The 15,894-nt window shown below is 33.5% G+C and overlaps 1 long non-coding RNA gene across 2 annotated transcripts in view; it reads right to left on the reverse strand.

The window, feature by feature from the left end:
• Positions 1-15,516, reverse strand: part of LOC133200049 (uncharacterized) — a 127,492-nt gene extending 111,976 nt beyond the window's left edge. Inside the window, exons 1-3 of one of the 2 annotated variants that reach the window (XR_009722876.1) lie at positions 15,426-15,516; positions 15,131-15,205; positions 13,192-13,259 (exon numbers count right to left, since the gene is read on the reverse strand). This is a non-coding gene — a long non-coding RNA (uncharacterized LOC133200049). Of the gene's footprint in view, positions 1-13,191; positions 13,260-15,130; positions 15,206-15,425 lie in introns of those variants that run through there. The other variant, XR_009722875.1, reaches the window with a different exon arrangement.
• Between the last annotated feature and the right edge of the window lie 378 nt (positions 15,517-15,894).

Raw genomic sequence — 15,894 nt, forward strand, 5'->3', positions numbered from 1 at the left:
ATACAAGTGCTTCGATATGACTTTTCCAGGACAAAGTATCATCAATAATAATACCAAGCAATTTTGACTCCTTAATACATTCTATAACATGGTTATTTACAACTAAATTTAATTTTCGACATTTTGATAAATCTTTGCACCGTTCCAACAAGCATACATTGAGTTTTAGACAAATTTATGCTTGATTTATTTTGCTCAATCCAACATATACTGCGTTTCAGTATATGTTTAAGGTCTTCACACATCTATGATTTCTACTGACTTATCTGTTACATCTTGAGAAGTATCGTCTGCATACATATTTACATGAGAGTGTTTCAGTGCTTGTGGATAGACATTAATGTACAGGATAAAAAACAGTGGGCCTAAAACAGAGCCTTTTCGAACCCCAATAGTTACATTTTTTTCATCTGATAGATCACTTTTCCAAATAACTTTCTGTACACGATTTGTTAAATATGATTTGAACCATTCAAAAGTATCATTACATATACCAAAAGACTTAAGTTTGTGTAATAAAACCTTGTGATTGACAGTGTCAAACGCTCTCCTTAAATCTACGAAAAGTACACCCGTAAGTTTACCTTCGTCAATATTTTTAAGCCATCTATCTACTACAGAAGTAAGAGTACTTTCACATGAGTGTTTGTGTCTAAAACCAGACTGACAATCTGTTATTAAGGAATTTACCGACAGATATTCATAAAATGAATTAAAAACGTGTCTCTTTAAAATTTTGCTGACACAAGGTAAAATGGATACAGGCCGATAGTTGTTAACTAAACATTCATTCCCTGATTTAAAAAGTGGTACAACACGTGCTTTTTTCCAATCATCTACAAAGTTACATGAAGATAAAGAAAAAATGAAAATATATGTTAGAACATCACATATACTATTTGAGGAAAGTTTTAAAAGTTTGACAGAGATACCATCCAAACCTGTTGCTTTAGATACAGACATATGCTTTATCTCATTTGCAACAAATTCAGTAGTTAAAAGGTCGAGGAAATTATTTTGTGTGACGTCAGAATAAATTTACATGCTAAATGAGGCACTCAATGTGACTGACAAACCGACCAATCAGCTAAATGAGTTGCATTATGGGTTACTACACAAAATACTACATGTACGTTTCCAAAAGGCCAGTTTTTGAAATCGCTCTCGGAAAGACATAAAGCATTTTTCCAAGCATTTTACACACTTAATATGATATATACATCATTATCTACTAGTTCCATGCTCACATTTACATATAAATGTTTTACAACGGTAAAATTGGGGTGTTCTCCACTCCATTGTATAAGTCCTTTTGTTGACAATAGCCTTCAGAGCTGTTTTCCTGTGCTGTACTATCAGTCAGTATGAATTCCCTGGTCCAAAACAAATCGACTTTGAGGTGTACTCACGTATTTTCATTGTTTACGACGTATACAACTTCGATATATATGCTACTCAATACACGTTCTATGATCAATGTACATGAGAATTAAAATACCCTACAGCAGTAGACATGTTTTTATAACTGCGTTAACTTTTAATTACTAGTAAACAAATAACAAAGTAACAACGAATAACACCAGTAGCATGGCAAAATTACGAATATTAAGTTATAAAAACGGGGTTCTTATTTACTTGTGAAGACTTTGTGAGCGGTATTTCAACGCACTATTTTACACGGAAAATTGATTTTGTTAAAGTGAGCATGGAAAATCTTAATTAGTACCTATTCTTCGTGTTTTTCACAAAAATATTAAAAAATAATTATTAGTTGACTTTCCCGCAGTCATTTGAAATCGTGTCCTAAATTTGCCTGACCCACGTGTTTGTAGTAAAATAAAAACATGTAGCAGAGCATCACGCTTTTCAGCTCATTCTTTGGACTGGACGATTGCTCGCTGTAAGCACCTCTGTGCGTAATGACAGCAATATCCATATATGGTAGTTTCCTCGACCTGTTAAACTTGGTATTGTAAAAGAATTGTGGGGCATTTGTTCTTGGACAGTAGGTAAAGTGTCATCAAAATGTTTTCCTAACTCAAGACCAATGTTACAACAAGAATAGATATGGGTTACCCCATATCCAAGATATTCGACTTTTAATTTATTCGAATTTTCATTGTGCTCAGATGATTTCTAATAAAAAAAAAACAAGTATTTACTGACAAAACGTCAGAGATACTCAAGCTGTAGAAAGTCAACTATAAAAGTGTCTTATACATAAATATCCGAAAATGACATAATATTTAGGCTACTGAGTTTCAACATCTTTTGTTGAATATAGTAGGAAACAAACTGCATGTACATAGGGGCCTATATAACGTTACATGCATGTAGTGACTTTATCACAAAGTTGCACATGCATAAAAATAGTTTTAATTTCACATAGAACATAAACTAGATATAACTAATTGCATAATTTTAAAATTGTATTTAACGCCTCACTCATTTTCAGGAATATTTAATCAAAGTAGCATGTTACAGGCCTATAGCAACGTTTTCAAAGTGAAAGGGGGGGGGGGACTCCCAAAAAATCCCGCGTACTATGGGCCTGTGCTACATGTGTACCATCTAACTTTCCAATGATAAAATCTTCTGTAAAAAAAAAAAATCAAAACAAGTCCAAGCCGTTATGGATTATCAAAGATAGCCCATTTTCATAAAAAGCAAAACTTTAGATCTATCAAGGATAGATTTTAATTTATTTTTTTAATTTTGTGCTATTAAAAAGTACTATCACTCAAAGTATAGGCAGATGTTAAAGATGGTCAAACCTGTCACCTTTTAGAGTAATCAATGAACTCGTCCAGTGATGCATTGACGGCCGTTGTTAAACGCAAAGGAAAGCGCGAGATCGGTTGCGGCTATGGAGCATCACTGAATATTCCTCCACCATATACTGATTTTGAATATACAGACGTTTTGAAGATAAACTTCATTTTATTTTTGTTTCTAGAAATGTTTTTATTTACAAAAATAGTACATTTTCATGTTAGATCGATGACCATAACTCAGCCTCTCTAGCCCAGTCTACGGCTTCACCTTGAGTAAAAAACCTGCACTTGTTATGAAACTGGTGTATAGTTCTAAACTTCTTTATGTCCGTAGCAAGTACTGATACCCAGTCTACTGATCTAAGCGTCACAAGGGAACGGTGCACACACCTGTTCTTGCAAGACCAAATAGCCTAGGTCTACACACGTGCGAAGATCTTTCCGAGCTCGGAAAATCACGTTGCTTTGCCGAGAAGTGTTTAACCATAATAACCATTCCGTTATTTAAAAAAAGAGAGAAAAAACACACAGTTAATGATTAACATTCTAACTCAAAAGAAAATATACGGCAATTAACAAACAATAATCATGACAGTAATATAATTGGTGAAAAGATTTATCATTATCAATCGAAGTGTGACCTATATATTTTCGTGAAAAAGACTGAGGAGGCAGCGAGCGTGGGAATATGAAAACTTTTTATTTGCTTTTCTGGGGAAAAAGTGATTTTCTTAAAATCTTTTAACGTTAATTTTGTTTTCTTTAACGTATTAAATATACATGATTATTCTTAATATTTGTTGTAACCTTTTATCTACTGATCATGAATGGAACTATTTTCTTCGGAGCAATTGTGTGAAGAGTACCTGACTTTAGTAATATATCTTGAATAGATAATATGCACTGATCGAATATATTAAAAATAATTGTTAAAACATTCGGCAATATCTTTTGAATCTTTAAAAACTATGTTGTTGTCCTTAAGAAATGTACAGGTTGTACTAGTTTTCTTAGATGGTAAAATTGCTTAAGTTTGTCCCACATGTCTTTGGGCTTGTTTTCTGTCTTGGTAATTGCTTCTTCGACAAATGCATGCGTAGCTTCTCGGATCTAACCAGTAGCCTGTTTCTCGATGCCCGGTAGAGACTCCATGCGTGGTCATCATTTGTGCGTACCGCCATTTTATAGAGGTGTTCACGATAGTGCATTTCTGTAAGTTTATCGTCATTTATCCATTCTTCCGATTGCGAGTTGATTCTTCTTTCTTTTAAAGGCATGTGTTTGTCCACTATTTCAAAAAAGTTAGAGTAAAAGAACTCCCACATGGACTCAATATCCACCATTTCATAAAGGGGACTCCAGTCAATAGTGTTCAGATCTTCTTGAAAACTACTTTCATTCAAATTCTTAAAATTTCTATATTTAATGTGAACATGATTGTTTGCACCAGATTTAATTTTACCATTTACAGTGTAGATCATGTTATGGTCACTTATTCCTATTGGTAAAACTCCTGAAGTAGGGTACTTATCTTGACTAGTTACATATTTATGATCGATTAAAGTACTGGATTCTTTTGTCTCACGATTGGCTTTTTATTAGTTGCCGAAATCCAAGGTTTTTCATAGTAGTTTTTAAGCGGTTTGTCTTATGTTCATCCACATTAAAATCACCCATAACTATTATATTTTTATGTTCCCCTGTTAGTTGTTCAATGCGTTCTTCAAACTTCTCCAATCCGCAGGAAACTAGTTATGGGCTAGGTTAAAGTTGACCACAGACAGACAGACAAACAGGACAAAAACAATTTACCCCCGGAATCTTTCGATCCAGGGGCATAAAAATAAACCTCATTAACAGGTTGTTAGATTCATTTAAGCAACTTATCTGATTTTTTTTTAAATCAATATGATCAAGTCATTTAACCAGAAGTCTCTGATGAGACTGTAGCTCTACTGGTTGTATTTATAAAGGAAGATAAAAGTAGCACTTGGACTTGAAATTTTGCAACAGCAATAAACAGAATAATGATCCTTGGTTTAGTCTTTTGTGGCAAGATTTATTATTATAACAGACTAAAACTGTAGGGGGAGTAGCCTTTTAAAACAATTTTACAGAAATTTTGATTTAAGTAACCATGGCAACATCATTCAACAAAATCAAAAAACAATAACACCAATTATGTATCTCTGTAGTCTACTTGTATGCCACATTATACTGAAATCAGACTAAAAGTGTAGGAGGAGTAGCGTTTTGAAAGTATTTCAAGAAAATTTCTATTTTTAGTAACCATGGCAACACCGTTCATTGAAATCCAAAACTGGTACAGAGAATTATGTATCTTAGTGTAGTCTAATTGTGTGCTAAGTTATACTAAAATTAGACCAAAACTGTAGGAGGAGAAGCATTTTGAAGGTATTTCAAGGAAATTTCTATTTTTAGTACCATGGCTACACTGTTCATCGAAATCCGAAACTGGTACAGAGAATAATGTATCTTAGTGTAGTTTACTTGTGAGCTAAGTAATACTAAAATTAGACCAAAACTGTAGGGGAAACATTTTGAAGGTATTTCAGGAAATTTCTATTTTTAGTAACCATGGCAACAATGTTCATCGAAATCAGAAAATCAATATAAAGAATTATGTATCTTAGTGTAGTCTACTTGTTTGCCAAGTTATACTGAAATCAGACCAAAACTGTAAGAGGAGTAGCATTTTGAAAGTATTTCACAGAAATTTCTATTTTTAGTTAGCATGGCAACACCGTTTATTGAAATCAAAAACCGATACACAGAATTATGTATCTTATTATAGTCTACTTGTGTGCCAAGTAATATTGAAATCAGATAAAAAGTGTAGGAGGAGTAGCATTTTGAAAGTATTTCACAAAAATTTCTATTTTTAGTAACCATGGCAACATCGTTCATCGAAATCAAAAACCGATACACAGAATTACGCATCTTAGTATAGTCTACTTGTGTGCCAAGTTATATTGAAATCAGATAAAAACTGTAGGAGGAGTAGCATTTTGAAAGTATTTCACAGAAATTTCTATTTTTAGTAACCATGGCAACACCGAAATCAAAAACCGATACACCGAATTATGTATCTTATTATAGTCTAATTGTGTGCCAAGTTATATTGAAATCAGATCAAAACTGTAGGAGGAGTAGCATTTTGAATGTTTTTCACAGAAATTTCTATTTTTAGTAACCATGGCAACAACGAAATCAAAAACCGATACACAGAATTATGTATCTTATTATAGTCTACTTGTGCGCCAAGTTATATTGAAATCAGATCAAAACTGTAGGAGGAGTAGCATTTTGAATGTTTTTCACAGAAATTTCTATTTTTAGTAACCATGGCAACACCGTTCGTCGAAATCAAAAACCGATACACAGAATTATGCATCTTAGTGTAGTCTACTTGTGCCAAGTTATATTGAAATCAAACCAAAACTGTAGGAGGAGTAGCATTTTGAATGTTTTTCACAGAAATGTCTATTTTTAGTAACCATGGCAACATCGTTCATTGAAATCAAAAACCGATACACAGAATTATGTATCTTAGTGTAGTCTACTTGTGTGCCAAGTTATACTGAAATCTGACCAAAACTGTAGGAGGAGTAGCATTTTGAAAAATTGTTTACAGACGGACGGACGGACGACGGATACCTTACTATCGCATAAGCTCTTCTGGTCTCTGACCATTAGAGCTAATAATGTTAGTTCTTCAACGTCAGTCTACCCTACTTAAATTACACAAGGCCAATTGACCACAATGCTGATCCAAGTCACCTTGACAGGCTGTTCCCTCATAAAATATTTTGACCCCATATTGCATCCAACATAGATTCAAGGAGAAAGATTTAACCAATGCTGAAACAGCAATACATGGAGATGCTTCAATATGAATATTGCCCTGTTCTGAAGAATGAGATTCTGAAATGACCCACCCTTATCCTACATTTTGAGAAGAAACTGCATACGCACAACTTGAAAATGTTTCATTATTAATATGAATTAGTGTGGCCCGGTTATCACCTACAAATCTCCTTGTAAAACTCTTTGAACTAAACTGAATTTTCACTAACTGAAGATGCATATATTAACAATGTAGTCCTGTTGTTCTTCAGCAGATTTTTTCTACATACTCAAAGTAGATGTTACTTGAATTTCCCATTGTGGCCCCACTAAACCCTACAATACCCCGATTTGAATAAACCTGAGATATATTTCTGGATCAGTCATTATACCCCCGCTTCGAAGGAGAGGGGGTATACTGTTTTACTATTGTGTGTCTGTCTGTCTGTCCGTAACAAAATTTTCGTCACAGTTTTCTCAGCAACTACTCATCACAGATGCTTGAAATTTAAGCACACTCTTTGTTTAGACATGCCATATGGTGGGAATCATTTTTGTACGAATCTGATGTCAACTTCCTGTTAATCCGTGCGTCTGTCCGTACCATACATAACAAATTTTAGTCGCAGTTTTCTTAGCAACTACTAATTGCAGATGTTTGAAATTTTAGAACATTCTTTGTTTAGGCATGCCATCTGGTGGGATTCATTTTTGTACGAATCTGATGTCAACTTCCTGTTAATCCGTGCGTCTGTTCGTACCATACATAACAAATTTTGGTGCAGTTTTCTCAGCAATTACTAATTGCAGATGCTTGAAATTTTAGCACACTCTTTGGTTAGGCCTGCAATATGGTGGGATTCATTTTTGTATGAATCTGATGTCAACTTCTTGTTCATCCTTGTGTCTGTCTGAACTTGTGTACATTCACATCAAAGCGGGGGTATTACTAGTGAGCATTGGCTCACAGACTTCTTGTTCTTCATTGTGGATATTTTTGAAAGATCCAACTAAATTTCATCAATTCCTAATTATTTCCCTTTGACAAAGTGTCTCTTCCTTTCACCAAAGATGGTTTGAGGCAAGTTTGGTAGAAAATGGTACTAGTGATTCTGTTGAATGTCAAGAATTTAAAAAGTTTACATTCAGACAGATAGACAACAAATTGTAATCAGGAAAACTTGCACAAGCTTTTCAGCTTATGTTCACAAGTAATAAAATGTTTATAAATTGAAAGAACTTTCCAATACCCTTCAGTACATTCCCCTCTTCAAAATCCTTCCAAATTCCTTCAATGACTTGTCCTTAAAAGATAATGATTACAATTAATATTAAATTTCTTTGCATACAAATCAAGAACAACAAAATGTCTGTGAGCCAATGGTCACTTGTAATATCCCCGCTCTGATGTAAATATATATGCTCTCATGAATCGCACTATATGGCATGCCTAAACAACAGTGTGCTAAAATGTCAAGCATCTGTGATAAGTAGTTGCTGAGAAAACTGCAAAGAAAATATGTCAGACAGATAAAATACCCACAAGGGTAATTTTTAACAGTATACCCCCTCTCGTCTGAGCAGGGGTATAATAACTCTTTGTTAATAACTTTGTTTTTTTACAGATACATTACATGCTAACATGCTAATATAATCTTGTCTTGACATTTTAACTTCATTCACATGAGAATATAAATCGATGAACCCGTTAATAACTCTAGGGTACCCACATCTTGCTGCAGTATGGTATTATATAAATAGTGCACGTTTTTGAGGGTAACAGTTGAAATTGACACCCCAAGGAAAACCATTGTCAACCGACGCGTCAGCGGAGGTTGACAATGGTTTTCCTTGGGGTGTCAATTTCAACTGTTACCCTCAAAAACGTGCACTATTTATTTTATTATACTGAATGTCTTATTGATTTCGGATGATATAAAAAAAAAATTCGGAGATCGTCGTTAAGTTCACGCTTAGAAAGCTTTCAAACTCCCCGCTTTTATTTTTCTCAACAAGAAATCTTCGGAAAAGATTTACCAACCTCTTTATTGTTTGTTTGCTACTCAAAAAGTCCTTTATCATCTAAAGTTTGCACTCGCAAGGATGTTTCGTCTGTCGTTTGTTGTTTTGAAGTAAGCTACATCGGACGCAAGCTTTTATTGACGTCGTTTATTCGGCTACTTTCAAACGCACAACCGACGTTTTGAGAATTCTACGGTGAACCGTACGCGCATGATTTGAACGCATGTGATATTTTCGTAATATTACCCGTTGTCAAGTGTGTTGCTAACGCTGAGGGTAACATTATGGATTGTTAAATGCGTCTAAACCAATGAGATTTTAGTATTTAACATGAAAGTATAATAATACTATATAATTCTTTCCAAGACAACTACTCAATGCAGAATTTCTGTTTCAGGGAAAGATGAAATTGGTTCTCACATTGAAAACGTGACCCTTCTTAAGTCTACAGAGAGGAATTGGAAGTGCTGGCACGACCATTCAGACATACTAAATCATACGCATGTTAATTTCATGGTTTCTTGCATCTATGATCCTGCCGTTTTTAGCTCTACTGTTCAGAGACCAGAAGAGCTTATGCGATAGTAAGGTGTCCGTCGTCGTCTGTCTGTCTGTCCGTCCGTCTGTAAACAATTTTTCAAAACGCTACTCCTCCTACAGTTTTGGTCTGATTTCAATATAACTTGGTACATATGTAGACTACACTAAAATACATAATTCTGTGTATCGGTTTTTGATTTCAATGAACGGTGTTGCCATGGTTACTAAAAATAGAGATTTTTGGGAAATACATTCAAAATGCTACTCCTCCTAGAGTTTTGATCTGGTATCAATATAATTTAGCATACAAGTAGACTATACTAAGATATATAATTCTGTATATCGGTTTTTGATTTCAATTAACGGTGTTGCCATGGTTACAAAAAATAGAAATTTCTGTGAAAAACTTTCAAACGCTACTCCTCCTACAGTTTTATCTGATTTCAATATAACTTGGCACACAAATAGACTATACTAATATACATGATTCTGTGTATCGGTTTTTGATTTCAATGAACGGTGTTGCCATGCTAACTAAAAATAGAAATTTCTGTGAAATATTTTCAAAACGCTACTCCTCCTTCCATTTTGGTCCGATTTCAGTACAACTTGGCAAACAAGTAGACTACATTAAGATACATAATTCTGTGTATTGATTTTTGATTTCGATGAACGGTGTTGCCATGATTACTAAAAATAGAAATTTCTTTGAAATAACTTCAAAATGCTACTCCTCCTACAGTTTTGGTCTGATTTTAGTATAACTTAACACATAAGTAGACTACACTAAGATACATAATTCTCTCTACCAGTTTTGGATTTCGATGAACGGTGTTGCCATGGTTACTAAAAATAGAAATTTTCTTGAAATACTTTCAAAACGCTACTCCTCCTACACTTTTTGTCTGATTTCAGTATAGGGTGGCATACAAGTAGACTACACTGAGATACATAATTGGTGTTATTGTTTTTTGATTTTGTTGAATGATGTTGCCATTTTTACTTAAATTAAAATGTCTGTAAAATTGTTTTAAAAGGCTACTCCTCCTACAGTTTTAGTCTGATTGCAATAAATCTTGCCACAAAAAGAGACTAAACCAAGGATCATTATTCTATTTATTGCTGTTGCAAAGTTTCAAGTCCAAGTGCTACTTTTATCTTCATTTATAAGTACAACCAGTAGAGCTACAGTCTCATCAGAGACTTCTGGTTCTTTCCAACGAGGAGTACAGAAAAAAGTTTCCCTACAAAAAAACAAAAAAACAAGATGTTCAGTCTATAGTAGAAAAGCCTCAACTAGGCCAATCAAGTACCTCGGATAAGGATTAGCTCACATATGTAAAAACCAGGACAGGTGACCTAAACGAGATCAACACTCCAGTAATCTGCAAAACTACAAATGCTCCGTATCAAGGTGTGTTCCGTGCATTCAGTGGAGACCACAGTTCGAATCAGGACGTCAAAGGGGAGGACATTACAATTATTTATATGGGGTTCATGTGGACAGTCATCAAAATTTAGAGTGCTGCTTTAGACGACCTGCAAAATCACTGCAAGCAAGACTTGACCTGCTCAAAAATGGCATTCAGTAGCAAAATTTTAAAATTGCAACCAATTCGAACCCATTTGTACACCTCAAAGTCCAACAAATTATTGATGAGCTATATGAACGCAGGCTGGATATTTTGGACACAAGAAAAGAAAACGTTTCTAAACAACTAGCAGAACCCTTGGAGGGAATAAAAGGCCACCTGCCCTCTTCTGTACAAGTTCAGAAAGTCAAAATCCTCCTAAAGATCTAAATCTAGAAAAGATTGAAGTTTTAATGTGTGAGCAACTACATGATCTCTCAAACATGGTCACCAATTTAATTACAGAGCTTCCTTACCATCTATCATACAAATGAATACAAAAAGAACATGAGATATGAAGGTGCATTTACCAAAGGGTTTGCTTTGTTTTTTTGTTTTTTGTTTGCTGGACCCTTTTTGCACAAATTATGAACATAGAGAGTGTTCTTTTTATCTTAGTGCCATTTTGTAGAAAATTTCTGAAGTAGACAGTCAAATGGTATGTTTTTCTGTGAAGTCAGAAATGTTATAAAGTTTAATTTTGTAGATTTGGTGATTGAAAATTTGTTGTTTTAAAGAATGAAAAGAAAAAAATGATTTAAGTTGTAAAGATTTTTTAAGTTGTCCACCTGTGAAATCAACTTATCATTTTCTTTGCTTTACTGTAAATTTGAATATATATTGTGCTTTGGGTAAATTGGTTTTTAAAGTTGACTTATTTAACTTTTCAATTTATTAAATCCCTCAGAAATTTAAAATGTCCCATATTACTGTATACATGTATGATAATGCAAATGGACTTTATTGTGTTAATAGAAATTATTTGAGGCAGGTTTATAACTGCTACCATTTAACATGTTATTTTTATGGATTAGAAATGATTTGAACAATTTAGCATATCAAGATTTTTTCACAGCATGTTGTAGGTAACTCTAATTTCCTGTTTGAACATAGGTTGTGATTTTTTATGCCCCCTGTAATATAATCATTAAGATTTGTGAAAAAGTGTCTTCTTTAATGTAAGGAAAAATACATTTAATTAGACATTTTGCATTAAGTTTTTGTTTGTTGTTTTTCTTTAGAGTTATGTTATTGGGTTCCTTTTTTTACCCAAGATTTTGTGGTTCAAAAATGATTTTTTTTTTTACAGCAAAATGGTCATAGGATGTGTGCTTTAGTCCTTTCTTTTGATACAACGATATCATTATTGATTATTAAAATTGAGATTATGAAACCTTTTTTGTATCGAGTCTCCTATAACCATTTTAAGGATGTGTACAAAAGTCCAAGTGGTTTTTCGTAATTTTTTTTTGGCGTGATCTATTTTTAAGGATGTGTACTCAGGTCCAGGTGACTCTTTTGTATTGATTTTGATATAATCATTTTTGAAAAGGATATGTCCAATATACTCTATGTTGACATATTTTTTTATTTGTTTCACCAATTACTTTACTGATTAAAATTTTTTAAACTCTATTTATTCTTGTTTTATTTTATAGTAACTTAGCAACTCTCTGTGATGACCAGAAAAAGTATTGTTTTACCAGTGCTTGAGCTGTGAGTCGCCAATTTCGCCAATGACAAAAAAAAATGTACAGTGGCGAAAAAAAATTCTTATGTGGCGAAACGAAAATCAGTAACAAATATAAAAAAAAAATCATGGTTGTTTAATGAAGGTGATTTGTGCTGCTTAAAAGTGGCTAAACAGGATTTTGATCCCGTGGGAGAACTCGTTTTACCCATAGATAAAAATATGAAAGTAAAATATGTTAACAGTAAACTTCATAAACATTTACATTTTATTTTGAGATACTTTGGTCAACTTTAGAAAAAGTTATTGTACACAGCAAAATGTGCCACGTACGTATCACGTACGTTAAACGTATGTGATACGTACGTGACTTCACGTACGTATCACATGAAAAAAGCACCACGTATGTTAAACGTACGTTTTCAAACGTATGAATATCATGCGTGACACGTACGTTAAACATACGTATTGACTACCATACGTTACACACATGTTGCACACGTACGTTATTCATATGGTTCACGTATGAATAACCTACGTTCAACGTGTGTGTAACGTATGTTTTTAGAAACATGTGTTTAACATGTTTGTTAAATGCACTGCTCATATGATAAATGTATAAGTACCATATATGTGCCAAACCATGGTTAAACATATGTTTTGACCACTGAACATTCTTTTTCACATATATATTGTAAACATGCGTGAAACAAAAATGATGTGCAATTAAAATATTCATTTCATGCATTTGACATAATTTTCTTCAGGGGCTTATTTTCTTTTCATCTGTTGAATGATCCACATTTTGAAGGTACATATCTGGATATCCTTCACCTCAAATTTCCTGATCCTAATTGCTCTTTAGGCAATCACAACAAAAGACATATTCAAATTTAAGCCAATTTTAATGTTGAGATGTTAACATCAATTCATTCTTCTGCAATTCCCTTTCATCTGTAAAGAAAAAGAAAATATTAAATGAATTTGCATATGGAAAAACACATAGTTTTTTTTCAGAACATTATTATTTTCTACATATAACTCCTGGTTGACTTCCTTTAGAACTAAACTAGAACTGTCCAATATGGACAAATACCCCCCACTGGGTTTTTCAGAGAAGATGCCAAGTCACTAATACTAGTATTTTAGGATCTAAAAGGTGTTCAAAAATTGTTTATACATTTAGAGAGAAAATTTACCAGTAATTGCTCATTATATTTTTTTAATGAATGAAACTTTGGCATAGCCTAGTAAAACAGCAATACTAATAATAATATTGTTTTTTATTACATTGAAAAATTAATAACAATTTTTGAAGTATTTCTCTGTTGGAAAGTATGGATGCATTATTTATCCATTTTTTCTACAGTATGTGACTATAGGCCAGGATCATGACACACCCTCAGGTCATAAACAATCTTTGTGTGAAGTGGATACTCCCAACATCCAAAATGATCCTCCATAGGAAAGATACAGACCGAACACGAATTATGAACTTTTTCTGTCAGTGACCTTGAACTTGTCCAAATGACCTTGGGTCAGGTCATGACACACCTTCAGGTCATAAGCAATCTTTGTGTAAACACGAATTATGATTTTTTTTTGTCAGTGACCTTGAACTTGCCCAAATGACCTCGGGTCAAGGTGATGACACACCCGCAGGCCATAAGAAATATTAATATAACATATGGTTTTGTTGTTCTTGAGCAGAAATTTTTTAAAGATTTTTCCCTACATATGCCTTTGTAAAAACTTGATCCCCAATTGTGGCCTCTCCCTACCCCAGAATTCATGATTTGAACAAAATTGAATCTACACTACCTGATGATGCTTTCATATAAACATGATTAATCATGGCTTTTCTGTTCTTTAGAAGAAGATTTTTTCCTATATATTCTATGTAAAACTTTGATCTCCCATTATGGTCCAATCCTATCCCCAGAGGATCATGATTCAAACAAACTTGAATCTACACAGCCTGAGGATGCTTCCATTTCAAAATGACTATTCATGGCTTTGCTATTCTTGAGAAGAAGAATTTTAAAGTTTTTTTCCTATGTATTCCTATGTAAAATATTGATCCCCCATTGTGGCCCCTCCCTACCCCTGGGGGGTCATGATTTGAACAAACTTGAATCTACACTACTTGATGATGCTTCCTTATCAATATGACTAAACAAGGCTTTGCTGTTCTTGAGAAGAAAATTTTTAAAGATTTTTTCTTATATATTCCTATGTAAAACTTTGATCCCCCATTGTGGCCCCAACCAAACCCAGGGCTCATGATTTAAACAAATTTGAATTTAAATTTGTATTTACACTTTGACATACAAGGTTTCCTATAAGTTTCAACTTTTTTGGCCCAGTGGTTCTTGAGAGGAAAATTTTTAAAACATCCCACTAAATTTTCACTATTTCTTATCTCCCTTTTATTGAGGGTGTGGCCCTTTATCTGAACAAACTTGAATCCCCTTTACCCAAGGATGGTTTGTGGCAAGTTTGGTTGAAATAGGCCAGTGGTTCTGGAGAAGAAGTCGAAAATGTGAAAGTTTACAGACAGACGGACAGCTAGACAGACAGACAGACTACAGATAAAATGTGATCAGCAAAAGCTCACTTGAGCTTTCAGCTCAGGTGAGCTAAAAACAGATAGCAATAGGTCATGACTGACTCAGGTTATCTAATTAGTTATAACATTTTTTTGTGATTACATGTAAGTCAGCTCAGGTGCAAAATATTGCTTATCACTGATATAAATACAACAGTAAAATTTTAGACATAACCATATGTCTGACAATTAAATTCTATATAATAATAGAACTTACCCTCAGCATAAATCTTTCATAGCTCGGCATGGACCTATATGTTTTTGTGTCTGTTCGAAGTGTATACTTTTTGTCCTTGGGCTAAAAAAGAAAATGTATGTTAAAAAAAATTGCATTTCAGACTTGTAAAGCAAAACAAACAATATGAAAAATTACTTATTTTACTGATAACATTTAACATTTTCTCCTCTTGTGATTGAAATGTAATGCACATCATTACATGATATTATATGTATTAAATTGCAAGTCTAAAAGCAATGGGATAGGAAAATTTCATTTTTTTTAAGAGTTTTACCATAATGCTGGTTAAACTTTCAGAATCTGTTTTTGAAGTCCAGACTTGGCATTTAGGTGTTTACATAGGAGATGAGCTTCAGCCACCATCCTGGAGTGTACATTTAAAATCACATAAAAAAATCACAATATCAAAATACATTATTTATATTCATAAGGACTGTATGAAAAAGACATCTGAAAAATAAGTGTTACACCCTTATTGCCCTAAAAGATAATTTATATTTCCTCTACATGTTTTGTAAAGAAATATACATTGGGTGGGTGGAACTTTTTCCATCAAGGGTTTTATTGCATCTTATTGGTAGGCTAAAAAAATCTTACAATAAATATTTTTTATAACAGTATGTTTTATACCTCATCTTAATTTTGATATAATGTGCCAGTGTTGATTCACGCCTGGGCTGGGGTGCTGACCAAGACAGTTGACTGCGTCAATAATTTCGTACTTATTTGGTATACTAAGTTTA

Source organism: Saccostrea echinata, unplaced genomic scaffold (genome assembly GCF_033153115.1).
Source record: "Saccostrea echinata isolate AGI-Se365-2 ecotype Australia unplaced genomic scaffold, CSIRO_AGI_Sech_v1 ptg000036l, whole genome shotgun sequence".
NCBI lineage: Eukaryota > Metazoa > Mollusca > Bivalvia > Ostreida > Ostreidae > Saccostrea > Saccostrea echinata.